General features: G+C 46.0%; 1 protein-coding gene across 2 annotated transcripts in view; it reads right to left on the minus strand.

The window, feature by feature from the left end:
• The window catches only part of CSNK1G1 (casein kinase 1 gamma 1), a 99,910-nt gene that overhangs the window by 82,838 nt on the left and 2,620 nt on the right, over nucleotides 1-14,452 (minus strand). Inside the window, exon 2 of one of the 2 annotated variants that reach the window (XM_059482241.1) lies at nucleotides 6,923-7,021. The exons of the other annotated variant lie outside the window; for it this stretch is intronic. The gene's annotated coding sequence lies outside the window, so the exon portion shown is untranslated. The remainder of the gene's footprint in view (nucleotides 1-6,922; nucleotides 7,022-14,452) is intronic. 2 annotated transcript variants of the gene reach the window in all.

Raw genomic sequence — 14,452 nt, forward strand, 5'->3', positions numbered from 1 at the left:
CCCAGCACAGGGCCAAAAGCAGCATGCTGCTCACTTGAGGAAGAAGTTCTTTACTTCTCCCAGGTGAGGCACTGGAACAGACAGACTGTGGACTCTCCATCCCTGGAAGTATCCAAGGCCAGGTGGGACAGGGCTCTGGCCTAGTGGAAGGTGTCCCTGCCCATGGTAGGGGTCAGAATGAGATGAGCTTCGAGGGGCCACTCAATCTAAACCATTACCTGAACATCACAGAATCACTGGCTGGAGAATCCACAAAGACCCCAAAAACTCTTTGAGCTGTCAGTGTGAGAGAACAGGGCTCCACCAGAAGCTTTAAGCCCTGCTCATTGGTCATTTTCCACATTACCTTTCAAAGCAAGGAGCAGATGAGAAGTTTGTTTCAGCTCCAGATAAAAACTAACATCCTTGAGGGCATGGTGTGAAAAGCCAGCATTTGCTACCTAGAGTACACAGCCAGGTCTTTCCTCTCCTCCAGGGAAATCCTTGGCAGCCTGAGCCAGGAGGACATGACTCCTGCCACAGCAGAGAAGTTACTACAAATCCACTTCTCCATAGTTCTCCATGGAAGCTGGTACACAGTTTTTGGATCTTTCATACTTCAGCTCATTATTATGTTATTACCAGTAAGCAGCACAAAACTCAGGCTAGCACTTTGAAAAAGCTTCTCATCTTTAGGCTGGAGGTGTTTGTACTCTTCCCAAATTAAAGCACAAGAACAATATTCAAATTCCAACCTAATGGACACTGCCCTGCTCCAAAGTGTTCACACCACTGAGCACAGCAGAAAAGGAACAACTGTTCCCACCAGTCTCAGATGATGGAACACAAGCTCAGGAGCCAACATGATGCTCCAGCCCTTGTGCTGAGCTCAGACCATGAGAACCTGGCTCAGCAGTGCCCAGGATGTGCAATTCTCCAGAAACAAGTGACTTATGTGAAAAGCAACCCAGCAGTCCTGGATCAGCGGGGGCTCACATGAGCAGACTCTCAATCAAAGCATTCCACACTGATATGGAAAAATACAAGGTGTCTGCAGACCATGTCTGGTGTGTGTTAAAGCCTCTCCAGGACACCTCAACTCTGCCAGACAGCTTCAGCATAAACCTTAAATACATGAAGCTGTGTCAGGGGAGGGTTAGGTTGGATATTAGGAGAAGGTTCTTCCCCAGGGGGTGGTCAGGCACTGAACAGGCTCCTCAGGGCATGGCCACAGCTCAGGGACCTTTTGGACAGCACTCTCAAAAAGGGGGTGGGAATCAGTCCAGCTGATAGGGTGGGATTGCTGGGGTGGCTGGGCAGCACCAGGAGCTGGATTGATGATCCCATTCAGACCTCGTGTCACATCCTCCAAGAGGCAAAGAGGTGAACCAAAGAACAGGGCACAGCTAGCTTGGAAGAGCACCCACACAGACATGTTTGGGAAGGGAAGGAAGAGAGTAAGAATACTATGCATTCTCTCACTTCCAGTGGTTTGTATTTCTGGGCCTCCCCAAGTCAGTGTGGGCACCTGAGTGTTCTGGGTGTGATTGTTAGGGTTGTCCTGTGCAAGGTAATGGACTTTTGCTGGTCCTGGTGTGTCCCTTCCAACTCAGGCCATTCTGCAGTGCTACAGAGAACTCTCAGTGCAGCCTCTTGGTGAGTGTGTCCAGCTCTTCTCCAGACTCTGTACACAAAGTTTTCGCAGCCACAGCAGTCCCTGGCTACCTGAACAACATCTGAGGAGGTGTCCTCAGCCCCATTTAACCCTCTCTGGACGTCATGGCAGCAGGAGGGGACTGTCCTGCCACATGCACCCTGATGGCTCTGTGACCTGACCCTCAAGTGGCAGACAGGTCTAAACAACAAATCTTGGCAGGAGGGAAAGAGACATGAACTTTGGCTGCACACACTCAATAAACAGCATTTGCTGTGAATAAATCAGTGACATCATCTGCTGGTTAGCAGATATCAAAACCAGCAGAGCAGCAGTGAAGCAGAAAGGACCTCAATGACACATTAAGGCTGTCTGCCCTCAAAACATGAAATGTAGCAGGGTCAAAAGGGGAAAAGTCATACATTGTTGAGTAGATTTTGCTGCCTTTTTGTCAAAACCAAACACATTCCATGCCCGAGGAAGAGCTGGACAGAAAGATGAATGCTGTCATGACTGCACTTGAAGCAAAGCTCCTGCTGGGACTCAGTAATTTGCAAATTCCTCCCCGAATACACCCCAAAGCTGATATCTGCATTCATTCTGCTCAGCTGAAGCAAGAGAGTCAGCCTTTATAACACACTGTACTTGGGCACTGCTCAGAACAGCCTTTATCAGCTCACACCAAGGTAAAAAAATAAAATCATACAAACCTGTGGCTCACAAAACCCATTTGACATCTCTCTCCCAATTCCCTTAACTCATGAGCAGCCTGCATACCTACAACACAGCAAGGAAATGCTGCAAACAGGTCAAGATCTCAATTCTGTATTTACAAAAGGAAAACTGCAAATGTTTTTGGAGTTACCTAATGCCATCCTGTCACAATGTTTACAGGGGTTTTTGGATGAGGGAAGAGACGGAGATTTGACTCCATGTTTCAGAAGGCTTGATTTATATTTTATGATATATATAACATTAAAACTATACTAAAATAATAGAAGAAAAATGTTTCATCAGAAGGCTGGCTAAGCTAAGAATAGAATAGAAAGAATGATAACAAAGGCAGCTGTCTCAGACTCTTGTCCAAGCTACCTGGGCTGTGATTGGCCATTAATTATAAACATCTAAGATGGGCCAATCAAAGATCCACCTGTTGCATTCCACAGCAGCAGATAATCAATGTTTACATTGTGTTCCTGAGGCTTCTCAACTTCTCAGGAGGAAAAATCCTAAAGAAAGGATTTTCCATAAAAGATGTCTGCAACACCATCCCAGCACATGAAGGTTTGATATTCCCAGTAAGCTGACTGTCGCTAACACATAACAGGGGCCCACACTTCAATAACAGCAAAATATTGAAGGCTTCCAAACTGATGCTAACCATCTTTGTGATCAAAGGGAACAGAACAGTGCCTCAAATAATACAAGAATAAAAAAATCAGAGAAAACATGAAGGCAACTTCAGGTAGAGTCTACTTGCAACACAGGAATATCATGGAATTAGATTCTTTAAATCTTTTAACTCATCAGGAACAGAGGCCTGCTTATTCTAAATCAAATTTCACGGGATGTTTTCCCTGCCTATAGCTGAGGTACCCCAGTATGGAGCTGCTCTGTGTGCTTCCAGCAGATCATTCCATGGGATGTGGTTTGGTGACACCTCAGCCTGGGAGCTCAGAGATGTGACAGCTCAGCTGAGCACTCTCATGAACAGAACTCTAATTTATCCTTCCAATGTGAGCCTCTGCTCCCAAACCCTGACCTGCCTGGTACAGCTTCCAGAGCCTGAAACTCCAACAGGGAAAGCCCACCCAAGGAGTATTTTACTTTTCACTTTGAGATGATTTAACCTTTCCCCCTGCAGCAGCTGCAGATACTGTGCAAGGAACAGTGGTCTGGAGGAAGGAGAGAGTGTGGCTCAGGGAAACACAAGCACATATCTTAATATGAAACATCTGCTTTTTACTCCTTTTTTATGGCAAAGAAATGGAGTTTTTCCCTTTTGGCTTCCCCTGCAGCAAGAACAAAGGGCACCCCACAACAGCACCCAGTAAGGGTCTGGGTGCCCTGAGTTCACAGAGAAGGGTCAAAACTGAGCATCCACCTTGACTAAACATTGAGTTATGAAAAATACTTAAAAGTGAGAATTTGAACTCCCACTATCTTGTGGAAAAAGGCTTTGAGGAAGACTCTGCTCACAATCTGCCCCAAGTGCCTCTGCACAGCACTCACTCACCTTACACCCCTCTGAAGCACACAGCATGCAGCTCACACACTCTCTATTACCATTATCACACTGCACTTTGCTCATATTTTGTATTATTATTATTATTTTCTTCTTTTCCAAGGATCCCTTTATGGGTTTCATGAATCACACAGGTAATATCCTGTCATCTGCACAAGAAATGTCACCACTCCCAGAGCCTCTGAGAAGAGGGACAGACCCCTCCTAAGTTTAAAGTCACACTAAATGGCATTTGCTGCCAGCCATGGCCAAGTTCACACTCCAGGTCTCAATCTCAACCCAGACCATTGTGCAGTAATACTTTAAAAAAATAAGAATAATAATAAAAAAACCCTTGAAAATAATCCCCTCTAGTGTAAGGAATTTTCTTGCAAGATCCTTTTGATTCACATCTGAAGAAGAGCTGCTTCAGTTCTTCACATCCTTTTGAAGAGAGGATAACAGAGCTGCTGGAGCACTCGCTGCTCCCAACCTGCACAGCAATGATGATTTGCTCCACATTTCCCCCTTACTACATGGGATTACTCAATCATTAACAGACTCTTGATTTAGTGCTCTTTCAGCTCATAGCCCTCTCCAGACCTAAGCACAAGCCAGTAACACAAATGCAGATATTTAAGATCCTGTTTCCTCACTGGAGAGATCCAGAGAGCTCATCACACACTCAGGTGACACCATGGCTCTCTAAAGAGAGGGAACAACACTAAATTATCTGAGTAGTCTCCATTCCTCAGGGCCTCTGCTGCTGCTCCTCAAGTTTTTAGGAGACCTAAAGATATTTTGCTGGTTCTGGTTCTCCTCCTCCATGTGTGAAGCCCACAACAATCCAGAGTGCCCCAAAAGCTGGGGAGATGCCTGCAGCCTAGAACTGACCCCAGGATGAAACAGCAGCTCTGAAGGAAAACCCACAGGTGCTCTCTGGACCATGGAGCAACCAAGGAGCTGCAGGAACCCCCAGTGGCTTCTCCCCTCATCACAGCCACTGCTGAGCAAGTCTAACTCATCACAGCAACAGGGGAAAGCCAACCCAACAATACCTGGAGAGCTCTGTGCCAGGTTAGAAACTCAAGGCAGTTCAGGAACAGGTTTGACAAGCAGTATATGGGAAAGGCAGGACAAAATCTCCACTTTTGGGCACAGCAGGTACCTCTGTGGAGGTAACAAAAAAAGACTTCAAGCTGTGAACATTCCACAATAGGATATTTCAATCCCAGGGAAAGTATTGAAACACTGAGTGTCACATTTAGGTATGAAACCACATTAATGGCTCCTCATCCATGCTTAAAGTTATTAATTTAATAGGTCAGTGTCTGATTAAAACTAGATTTTTAGCAGGCACAGAAGCTAAAAAGCAACCCACAGTTGGTCAGCCACGACATGAACACAAGGGAAACAGCCCCAGGGACATATTGGGATCACCCCTATATACATACATATATATATATATATATATATATATATACACACACATGCATACATACACTGCATGTAATTTGTATGACACAGAGTAGGACATTAACTTGTGCTTGTGCTGCTTCACTCTTGGCTGTCCCTGCCCCATTCTGGGCTACCAGCTGATTGCCAGCCCAGCTCCTGCTGGATCCCACACTGGCAAAGCTGAAGAGAGGCATTATGATCACCTCCTCCCACTTTCTGCATAGAAAGGTGGAATTTCAGTAATTTTTCCCTTTTAAAGGGACCGAGAACTTTATGTTCAACTCCTTTCTTCATCCCTAATTTCTAATTTTATTTCCCTCCTTTCCATTTCTATCTATCCTCCCTGGAATGCTTTTACTCACAAGCCTCAGTACATTGTAGAGCAAATCTTCTTTGAAGAGCACAGCACGGGAGGCCTGTAGATATGGACAGTATCCTGGAAACAGCTGGAGATTTCCCCTCCTCTGAGAATCCCTGAGGCATCCTCCAGAGCTCTTCAGAAACACCACCTCCTCATGCTGCCCCAGGATTCTGGAAAGGCAGGAGGCTCATAAAGGTGGAATTAATAGGAGGAGAGCATCAGTGTCAATTGGCAATTGAGGATGATCCAGGGAGCAGCAAACTTCTGCAGTCTGCTCCAGGATCTGCCATTCCTGGATTACAGATGTTGGCATGGACACAACTGCCCAGCCCTACCAGCATTCATTTTATGGACATGCTGATCCTGGGTTTGTCCAGCTTCCTAAACTAACAGCTTCTACACAGCCACAGAGCAACATTCAGAAATTTGCTGCCAGCTTTTTAATGTAATCCTCCCAATCCCAAGAGTCTCAGGCATTTCAGACTGCCCAGGACAGGCAGCTTCTCATTCATCTTCAACTCCACTTTCTCTCTCTCTCCACATGTTTTCCAACCCTGGTAAAGATGCAATGAAATGCACAACACAATAGGAGTAGTCACACACTCACCCACTGCAATTTACTCAGTGCATTACTCAGCGACCCTAATCCTTAATCAGATTAATATTTCAGCCTTCCAAGAAATAAAACAATGTGTGCTATCTGTAGCAAGCAAGAAACCAGTGCTCCAACAACAACTGAGTCAATGCCAGAGAGATGAATCCCAATGGCTCCAGGCCATGCCCATGCCAACCATAAAGGTTTTTGCCCACTCCCCTGCAAATGAGTTTCTTTCAGAAGGCAAAAAACCCCACACCACTCACTGTGCTCCTGAACAGCATGGCAGACACTCCAAAATCCTGTCTGACATCCCAGCAACTTTTCCCATTCAGCTGGCAGCGTGCTGCCAACTTCAGGGGAGCCTGGCATTTTTGAGCATGGCAGAAGAGCTCCAGAAGTGCTCTGAGTACACATTGAGGGCATCTTCTTCATCATGCTTGTAGGTTGAATTATATATTTAATTAGAAGCAGCTTCAAGGAGAAGCTGCTAAAGTTGAACATGGAGGATAAGTCTCACTTCACACGAGGAGGCAAACCCACACAAGGGAGCACGTGCCAAACTGGCCACCTCTGTGCACCAGCTCGCACACACTGCTAAATTCTCCCAGAAGTTGAAAAGCTATTTTGCACAGATAAGCTTCATGTTACCTTGAAGGCAAACTTTACATCTCCCACAATTCAGAAATTGCATCTGCATGAAGCTGCTTTGGTTCAACTTCCGTTTTCAAGCCCCAATCTTCAGCATAGCTGTCAATTAGAAATGTCTGTTAGCAACTAATCTGCTCCACCCACCACACCATGTCTGCCTCCTTTGAAGCCTTAATACCCACTGGAGAGGATGGCTTTGTACCAGAAGATCATTCATGAGCCTTTTGCACTGCATTCAGGTCCCAAGGGAATTCCTGCCAACAGCCACGCTGGAAGCGCTGGCCAATGACAAACACAAAAAGCTGTTTGGCACCCTCGAGCCTCAAAGCTGTGTCCACCACACAAAAACAGTGTTTATGTGTTGAGGGAGATACAAGTAGAAAGTCCTTGCAGCACAAGGTCGTACCAAGCTCGCTGGAAGACTAAATTTAGCCAACCTGTGCCTCAGGCAAGTCTGTTAGTTATGGGAAGCTCGGATACTGGTGTGGAGCACTGTTCCTAGGGTAAATCCCATGGAAGACTTGGCTCCATTTAATTGCAAATGGTCTTGAAGCTATAAATGGGGAGCCTGATCCCAACCCATCAAAGAGGAGCTGTCTCTGAGTACCCCACAAACTCAGCAATGGGACACTGCCATCCTGTTAGGGCTGGTTGGCTTGAAACTACTACATTCAGAGTGAGCAGGAGGAGCTCAAGGAGGTTTAACAGATGGCGTTTCAGCACAAATATATTTCAGAACACCTCCTTAGCAAGCACATTTCCTCCTCTACCTCACCTCACACTACACTTCTAACAGCTACACCAGAGCAGATAGACAAGAACTCAGGGATTATTCCCAGCTTCTGTAAATGTTAGCAGAGGCTGACTGAACAGTTTGTGAAGACAAGCCCCAGTTTACCCAAAAGTGTATCAGCCAACAGTTTTGTCAAACATTTAATAATTTTCCAAGCCAAACAGACAGGGGTGACTCAGTTTCTTCAACTGTATCAGGTCTTAGGGTCAGCATCAGCCACGAGCCCGCGGAAGGACCAGAGCAGTCAGCTGAGCTTTGATGTCCAGCATCACTGCAAGAATCTATCTGTAGGAAAATACAATTTAAACAATCTGGTTTCAAGACACCACTGAGGAATTTCTGAACTATCTGCCTCAGCTCTACAGGTCTTTAAAGATGCTCAAGAACTTATTTTCATGCCAGAAATTCAAACAGAAGCATTAACTCGAGCATGCAAAGCCAGGATCACTAAGATGACTACACCAAGTCCAACCAGGCACAAGGTTTCTCGCATTACATGTTGAGTGTGACTTCCAAAAGGCATCTGGAAGTCAGGCTCCATCCCCTGATGCCTCTGCAAACAGATGGTGACATAGAAGGCTACCTGAACATCCAACAGCCACCCTGCACATCACTGTTCTCAATAAATTTGTCCTTGCAGAGGCCCCAGCCAGGAGGATGCCATCACCCCTAGGTCCCCCAGCCAAAACCTGTAGCTGTCACCACAGCAGCCAAGTTCCACCAAACCCCCATCTTCAATCACACTGTCTCTATAAAGTTAGAGCATCAGGAAAAACAGAACAAGTGGCTCCAAAACATCCCACTCCCAGTCCCAGATCATGACAGGAAAAGCCATTCTGGCATGCCCAGTAATTCCTAACACTTAGAAGGGATAAATCCACCAAGTGCCAGCACTGTGCCCAGCAAATCCACACAAAACCAGAGAGCTGTGAATTGTGTTGGAGTCTAATACCAGGCTTGGATTTTAATCACAGAATGCCAGGGATCTGAGCAGAGATATCCCCCCAGAGATGCAGAGCACAGCCCAGGGATGATTTACCTCACTGGCAGTGCATCTATCACAAATCAAACTGAAGCCTCAGCGCTGCCAACACTGCACAGAGCTGCTCCAGAATGGGAAACTGGTCAAAGCCTTTCCAAAGAGAGGACAGCTGGGAAGCAGGATCACATGCCAAAGTGGCTCCAGGCCTGATGTCAGCTGCAGGATGATCATCTGGAGAACCCGAGGGCTTCCAAAGCATCCAACCCAGCACTGAAGGCTAGCCAGCCGAGGGTGGCTAGAAAAATGAGAGAGCAACCAGGGAGTGAAAATTATTCAGGGTGGGGAAGAATCATAAAATCCCAGACTGATTTGGGTTGGAATGGACATTGAAGACCACCTTGTTCCTCCTCCTGCCATGGGCAGGGACACCTTCCACTAGACAAGGCTGCTCCAAGCCCCACCCAACACGGCCTTGGACACTTTCAGGAACCTCACCACCTGGAGGAATGACACACAGCAGGTATTTTGGAAGTGTTTATTGCCATCTAAAGCACGTGCTGCCCCAGTCCCTTCCCCCAGCACAAACCAGGGTGCTGTGACCTGCCAAAAAGCGACACCAAGGATGAGTCTGCATCATGAAACTCCTGAAGGCGAGACCTTTGAAGTCCAACCCGGACTTGAAAAGAGACAACTACAAAGCCTGTGGCCTCTGCTTCATTAAAATAAGATGTTAAAGGTTCTTAAGTTTCATTTGCTCATTGAAACTTGTTCTTCTAAGATCTAGGAAATAAAAATAAACTGCAGAAACTAAACTGGCCTCGTGCATTACAAAGGAAGACAGTTAGAAGGTAACTAAGGACAGCCAGGATGGGATTGCTGCACAATGAAGGAGCTTGTTCCAGCCTTGGGAAGAGTCAAACTCTTCCCTGACACTTGCCAGAACTGCCACCTTCCATGCATGATATTAAAGCTGTATTTCAGAGAACTGCCTCTTATTTGTTGTAATAGATCCAAACAAACAGCAGTCAGATCTGGAAGGAATTTTGAGTGATGAGGAATGAAAGCTTGGAGATCCAGCAAGTCTGAGAGACTTCAAACTTCTATTCTTCCAAACTGCTACTCTTCCAAAACCCACCTAAAGAATTTTAGACATGAGAAGTAACATTAATGGCTGGGCTCAATGATCTTAAAGGTGATGCCAACCTGAACAAATCAATGAGTCAATCTATGAACCCCTCCTTGCTGAGCACAAGACTGATGCAGACAGATTTCCTGTGTTAATTTTCCCTGTTGTGAGCCCTCCATTAATGTGCAGGATGACAGCTGAAATTATCTGAATCTATCCTCTGACTTGTAACTCAGAAATGAATGTGCAAAACAAAGGAACACTGAGTCTGGCTTATTTCTACAAACAAGATATTACCTGTGCCAGGGCCTCATCATCCTCACAGAGAATTTATTCCCAATATCAAATCTAACCCTGGCCTCTGGCAGTGGGAAACCATTCTGCCTTGTCCTGGCACTCCGGGCTCTTGTCCCAACTCCCTCTTCAGTTCTCTTGGAGCCTCTTTAGGCTCTGAGCTCTCCCTGGAGCCTTCTCGGGTCCAGGTGAGCTCCCCCAGCTCTGCCAGCCTGGCTCCAGAGCAGAGGGGCTCCAGCCCTTGGAGCCCTGGACTCCTCTGGATTTTCTCCAGCACCTGCATGTCCTGTTGATGCTGGATCCCTGCAGGCTGGGGCAGCTCTGCAGGTGGGGTCTCACCTGAGCAGGGCAGAGGGACAGAATCCCCCCCAGCCCTGTCCTGCTGCCCACATTGGGGGATCAGCCCAGGGCATGGCAGGGGTTAAATCATGAACTGAGCTCTGCAGCAAGTCAGTAAGATGGAAGAGATCATCTTCTCTAACATAAAATAAATAGCTCCAGGAAACACGTCAGGCAGGTTGGTTTCACAGAGTTCAAATAGGTTTTTCCTACAACTTGATGTAACTACCTCTGGCACTGATGCACAGCAATTCCTTGTGGGCTGGGAAAAAGGAGCAGCTCTATAGGAACCAGGTATTTCAGAGCTTTTTTAACCTCAGCACTGAACTCCTCAGGCTTTATCACCAGACATTAAAACATGTATATAGGACAGCAGCTGCTCAAGATATTTAATAAATGATGTGGCCTCCTCTAATGCACCCACACAACGTGGCCAACTCATCTAAGAGAGAGCTACAGAGACAGGATGACCTCAGGAAAAAGATTTGGGGCTCCAGAAAAACCTTCACATCTTTGTAAACAGCCACAATATTCCCAGCCTAAAGAAATGTCACAATAGAACTGTAAGAAGAAGGGGGAAAAAAAAGGAGCAGGAGAGCAGAGGCAGACAGGAAAACAATTTTCCCATCTCCCTGGTGAATATCCCCAATTCCTGCATTAAATGCTCAGAGTAGCAAATCCAAGCTATTCCATTGTCTTCCACAACACAGAAATTGTCAGGCTGATCTTGAGGGTGGAATCACTGTCAGCTTTTCAGGCTTTTAAGCTGTTCTCCTGAAGAGATTTGCTCAAAGATGAGCAAAGCAAACCAGAAGATTCAGACAGGTAAGAGACACCTATCCATTGCAGGAGATCCAAATGGATCTGACAAGAAGGAAGAACATATGAAAAGCCAGGAGAAATTGGTAATTTCATGCCTAGTGAGTTTCATTGTTGCTTTTGCCAATTTCTAGGAAAAAAGGGATTGTTTAAAAGGTAGGGAGAGTCTGATGAACCAGAAATTAAATGGGCCATTTAACAAGAAATTCAAATATCTCCTCCCTCAAGTAAAAAACAAAGGTCAGGGGCTGGGGGGTGTTAATGTGCAACATAGAGATAAAGCAGGTACAAAAATTCTGAGATTTTACCTCTTCATAGAATCCCAGAATGGTTTGGGTTGGAAGGATCTTTAAGCCCATCTCATTCCATCCCCTGCCATGGGCAGGGACACCTCCCACTATCCCAGGCTGCTGCAGGTCCCATCCAACCTGACCTTGGACACTGCCATGGGTGGGGCGGCCACAGCTGCTCTGGAAAAGCTGTGCCAGGGCTTTACCACCCTCACAGAGAGGAATTTCTCCCCAGCAACCCAAATAACCCCATCCTCTGGCAGTGGGGAGCCGTTCCCCCTTGTCCTGGCACTCCTGGCTCTTGTCTGCAAGGGTACAGAGGCAAAACTCAGGCTGAGAATAGGAAGGCAGAGAGAGCAAGAGCTGTGTGACAGCACCTCAAAGAAAATGGCTCCCACACTCAGGCTTGGGTTCATCAGGATCTGAGAAGGTTTTGGGACAACTGGAAGCCAGTAAAAGAACGAGGACTGAATGGATCAAAACAGCACCGTGACAGTGGCCCCTGCAATCAAAATCAAAGGTTCCTCTCACAGTGAAGAAGAGCAGAGAAAGCCAGCAGATCCAAGGAAGAGTACATCTGAGGAGGATGCATCTTTGGGGGGAAAGAAGGTGATTCATAAGAGCCTCATCTCCTCAAGAACTCCTACAGATGGGACAAGAATTAGCCATGTGAAAATCCACAGCTAGGAAAAAATATCAACACAGTGCAAGTCAGCTGGAAAGACAAAAAACAAGGGTCAGGAGTGTTTCTTCACAAATGCTGTAAGTCTAAAAGCATGATGGAAAAACCTCAAATGTCTGGTTTGCAAGTGGACAGAGCAAGTTCATTCAAGACACGGTGGAGAGTAAGGAGCCACTAGACATTAAAAAAACACAAGGAGTAAAAAATATTCAGAGGACCTAAGCTGACACCACCATTTGAGCACCTCAAGTTTTTTTGTGTCAACAATAAATCCCCTGTACATCAGAATTACAAGTTTAAACCAGAAAAGCAGAGCCTTTGGGTGCCCCAAATCCTGTACAGCCTGGCCTTGGACACTTCCAGGGATGGGGCAGACACAGCTTCCCTGTGCCACCTGTGCCAGGGCCTCACCACCCTCACAGAGAAGAATTTCATCTAAACATCTCATAACATCTCATCTGAATTAATTCCTGCCTTCACCCTGGATAGCAGTTGGAATACTGGTGTGAGCCCTGCAGTGTGATCTGACCGAGTAATCAAAGCCAGCCCATCTATACAGCAAGGCTAAATGTCCAAGAAGGAAACAAAATCTAAAATTACAAAATCTAAATTACTAAAATCACTTTTAGTAAGGCAAAAAAGGTTAGAAGCCACACGATCCATTATTGTGTTAATCAATCATGGGACAACATCTCCCAAAAAATAAAATTGTGTTTTAGCCAAGCTCAACAGAGTTTGTATATCTCCTCTCTCCCTGCCTGAAATCAGACTTGAAAAATCAGACTTTTGGTGGCCAAAGATGATGAGGTGACAGCAACAGCCTCACTTTACCCCAGAGTCAGACAGGAGGAGATGGGGAAGCGCCCTTGGTTAAAGCTGGTACCCCAAAGTCTCCTGGCCCAGCTTTCACAGAACCATTCAGCAGAGCCTGGGCAAACCAGAGCTGGCCTAAAGACAGCCTAAACTGCTGCAGGGATAATTATATTGTACAAAATGAAGCCATGTCTCAGGAGTCAGGGGCTGCTGTTCTTTTTCCCCCTTTTCCTTCTTCCTTTTGCACTGGACAGAGCACATCAACAAGGGAAAAATCAGCTGATATACTCCATTGAAAAAAGCAAGATACTACATGGCAGAATCCATCAAAGCTCTCTGGAGAGAAAAACTACAGGATAAAAGGAAAAACCCTTCATGTACATAAATAACAGGTAAAGGAGGGGGAAGAATGTATCACTGGTCCGTTCTGCAGCAGGAGGGACTCACCAAAGGATTCTGCTTTACACTGAGCTGTGCTACTAAGATGACAACATTTGCTACTCTGAATAATTCAGGATGAGAAGTAAATAAGAGCAATGACTCCAAGGAATTGCAGTAAAATCTCGTGATATGAGTGGGTGATACAATTCACAGAGCAGCACATCAGGAACAACCACCCTAAAACCAACTTCAGGAGACACGAGAGACTGAACTCAAACCAACCCTAGGAAAGCAGGACTACAGCAGAATATTCCACCAAAAACCATGGCTCCAAGATCACTAATGAACAAGCACAACACTTGTAATTACAGAGATGATAATATAGGAAAAATACCCCTAAAGTATCTCTAAAAATATAAATATATTTTTATACCATAAATATAACCCAGCACCTCTGTCAATGTCCTCTGTTGTCCTGTGCCCCACCCCTTACCTGTCTCAAGGAGGCTGGAGCAGAGCTGGCAATGACATGAGATACAAGAAGAGCCACAGAAAGTCAAAATATATGAGGACAATTCAGCCAAGAGACTACCAGGAATGGAAAAAGTATTTTCCTAAAATCATGACTATCATGAAGAGCAGTGTGAAGGTTCCTAAATTCGACACCTGGCTCAGGGAGGTCATGAACTGCTGGAGAGAGAAGAATAAAGCACTATTTCCCTGGATTAGATCTGCTGTGTTTGTGTTCTCCCCTCCCCAAGCATCTGCTCCTGGTTACCAGTGAGCAGGATACCAGGCCAGATGGATTCCTGGTCTCATCTGGTAGCACTTTTTAAGGCATTACACAGGATTTCATCTGTTAACCTGAAAATACACAGGGGCTGACTGCTTCCTAAGGGCTGGAAAAGGGAGCAGGGAAAGCAGCAAGTGGCTGTGGACCAGGATGGACTCAGGACCCTGCCCAGCTCACAGCTCCCCTCAGAGTGGAGCTCTGAACCTGCCTGAATATTT

Source organism: Ammospiza nelsoni, chromosome 14 (genome assembly GCF_027579445.1).
Source record: "Ammospiza nelsoni isolate bAmmNel1 chromosome 14, bAmmNel1.pri, whole genome shotgun sequence".
Classification (NCBI taxonomy): domain Eukaryota; kingdom Metazoa; phylum Chordata; class Aves; order Passeriformes; family Passerellidae; genus Ammospiza; species Ammospiza nelsoni.